Source organism: Opisthorchis viverrini (genome assembly GCF_000715545.1).
Source record: "Opisthorchis viverrini unplaced genomic scaffold opera_v5_37, whole genome shotgun sequence".
Taxonomy (NCBI): domain Eukaryota; kingdom Metazoa; phylum Platyhelminthes; class Trematoda; order Opisthorchiida; family Opisthorchiidae; genus Opisthorchis; species Opisthorchis viverrini.
In genome coordinates this window covers 436348-439569 of record NW_008751693.1, presented here as the reverse complement: position 1 = coordinate 439569, position 3222 = coordinate 436348, and the positions used below count along the sequence as shown (strand labels likewise).

Sequence of the window (3222 nt, the reverse complement as noted above, 5' to 3'; positions counted from 1 at the left end):
CACCCCCCCCCGTCTTTGAATAGTGCGGGTGGAAGCTTCGAAACCGATGTATGATGTAATAACATGCAATGGTTACTAACAGAAAGATGGCTCAGCTTCGTTGCCATCAGAGATGTGTGGCGTTCAAAGTTTGCGCACTGGTCCACTAGGGAGGGGCACTCCAAGACAACATACCTCGGTGAAGAGAACGAGTTGTCGGTAATCAAACTGTGGGAATGGACCTTTCAGGGTCATGATTCGTTCATCTAGTCACTAGTTTCTCAGTTGACATTTCATGAGACACTGCCATTCCGGTGTACAGTCGCAGTGTCATTTACAATGCTCCATTGTTACTGACATTGGGTCACGGGAACAGCAGTATCAATTGCTGTGATCGCAAGAGCCTGAGGAGAGTGACTTATTATGGCTGAGTGGTTCCTTCTTAGTGAAAACATCGGAATCGTGCAAGTTTAGGAGGAGATTTGGTGTTCGTGACAGTAAATAAGTTCACAACGCACACCGATCTATCCAAGGTTAATTATTTCAGTATCTGGTCATTCTTGGACTGCACCGACCGCGTTTCATACAGGTGTTATGTTCCGGAGTGAATTAAATGTATACCTGGTATTGATTGTGGCAATGGTTAAATCCCGATGTGTCCGTCTGCTTGACAGTTACTGGGGACCTCTTAGACCCACAACCGATATCTGCGAACAAAACTGGCGAGCGGACACAACGCGAAGCCTCAGACATCATTCGGTATTGACTTTGCCTGCGGATTGGTGTTGAGTATGATGAGTATGAGAATAAAATGTCTTTATCTCGACAGCATTAAAATAAACACGTTTCAACATTACATTACGTTGAGACGCCACAGGTACGATTAATTCAGCGTCATTCGCGAACATCACCCTACAGGCGAACTTTAGCTAGACAGTCCAACTAGGAACTGACAGCACGCGTACCACTGCGGTCGGCTACATGTCGTATCCCACAGAGTTTCCAGCCACCTACATGCAGGAGTACATGAGCCGCGGTCTACGAAAATAGGTTAAAACAACAGTTTCATATGTTGGCAGCATCCGAAAGATGTTTATTTTGACTCTACCTTTTTTCAGGAATAGGTTATATCATCATTACGTACGACTAACCGAATCCAAGTTGATGTAGTTCCGTAAAGCATGTATATCCTCTACTCAGTGTCAATTGAGTGAAACCCGTTGCAGGTCGAGTTACTACCATACCAATACGGTTTTGGTGGTTTTCGGTGGTGCCCATTCTACCGAGACTTCGTTCTGGACACTTCTCAGTTGTAAAACCGTTGATACCGAAGGAAATCACCCTCTGGTGAGTGTTTTGCGTAGGAGGATAAATGCTTAGGACCTGAAGCTTTAGTTTCATTCAAACTCAGATGCACCTTTCACCTACTAGTTTTATCTGTGTATATTCGCGCGAACTGGCTTATCATCGTAACCCTTAAATTCCGGAAGTCAGGGATAACTGTTTTACTCATTGCTGCATTAGGAAACAGACTCTCAATTCTTCTAATGTATTTTCTAATCACAGCAGGACGTCGCAAATCATTGTCTTCTGAAAATGCCGACAGCATAGAACTATTCGTCTGTCTCAACCAGTCAGCCCCAACGGCAGGCAACGCTAGCAAGCCTATTGATTCACTTCTTCCGGTTCTTCATGCTATCCTCCATTCTGTTGCACCTTTTTGAACTCTGCACTGTGGTGCATTTGTGGGCGGAGCAGTCATAGTGCATTATGTGAAGGCAACTAGAATAAATTCGCTGCTTGCGTGGCGAAAAGAATAAAGCAGTGCCGGTAGTGTCCACTGTCTTGCCGCCTGTGGCTTACCAGCCGTGCTGAGGCGCCTAGTAGTCCAACCACTGTTGAACAGTATATGAAGTTGGATTTTCGTGAAGTTCACCGACCTGAACATGTAGCTTATCTCTTGCACAAAGACTTGCTTGCTTCGAATCGTGTCCTGCGCTCTTCCTGCGCTGATATACTAACTAGCGAATAACTGTACTAGGGTGTCGGGTAAAAGTGGTCTTACCGTGAAGTGCAAGTAATCAGGTGGCTACCGATCTGTTCACCAAGGTTAGCAGGTGGTTTACAAACGTCACTATGCTAGGAGACATCAACAACGTACTGACTCACTGGGGCTACCAAAAACTAGATAAATATCACTGATATTGAAGTCTCTTGATCCAAACTTTGAGTTTGGAGGCTTTCAACTCGGTCATAGCCACAAACAGCTGAATTGCATCAAGCTCTAGAGTAGATGATTCCGAGACGAGCGCGAAGTGCCTCCATCGCATTTTTTGCTATGCGAGGGGCAGACTGTCTCTCGAGCTGTTTCCAAAATAGAACAACTTGGTCACTCAGGCAAAGCACATTGTGCATATACCATCCTATACTCGAAACTACGGCTCTGGCTGCACAGTTAGTGACATAACGGTTACCCATGCAGAGAATATTAGTGTGGACGTTTTTAACTCGTTTAGTGCCATCGAGTTTGGAAAGATTCCATGATCCGATTGTTGGTAGCAAGAAGCAACCGACCCGTGTGACATGTACAGAAGGGCATCATTGTGATCAGGATCCTTGATTAAACTATGCATCGCGTGCACATTTAATGATTGAAAACCTGAAATAAAACGCGTTTGGCTTACATTTTGGCCTAAATGTTACCTTAAACACTATAGCCTTTTTCAAGCCTGTGGAGGAAGAAAGTTTCGGCACGAATCTTATACTTCTTGCTTTGAATCAGAGGTTTCAGTATGTTTCAAAGTTCTCTCCCACGAGCCTATTCCAACGATAGGGCGAATTGCGTACAGGCCAGCGGGGAATTACGTCATTCCATACGAGTGGGGAGCAAGGAGCAGTTCGGCGTTTTCATCACGATTTAGCGGGCAAAAGAGCGCATTAAAATCGCTCTGTGCTTTCTATCTGTTCTGTTTGCAAAGTGCTCGTCTTTTTAGAGAGAAACAAAGGCAACTCTCATTTAATTTGTTCAAAGAGATTGATGACAATAATTCCAATTTATTATTCTGTAAGTGGTCGGTCCTAAAGTTGTATGATCACCGCATTTGAAGTGGCACTGCTGTGCTTGGTGTACGTAATACTTAAAATAACAAAACTAAACACAATGGATACAAGCGAAGCAACGAGACTGGACCCTAAATATTATATATATATATATATATATATATATATATATATATATGGAAA

General features: G+C 43.8%; 1 protein-coding gene across 1 annotated transcript in view; it reads right to left on the bottom strand.

The window, feature by feature from the left end:
* The window catches only part of T265_02820 (hypothetical protein), a gene marked incomplete at both ends in the record, with an annotated part of 39658 nt that overhangs the window by 1608 nt on the left and 34828 nt on the right, over positions 1-3222 (bottom strand). The window lies entirely within an intron of this gene.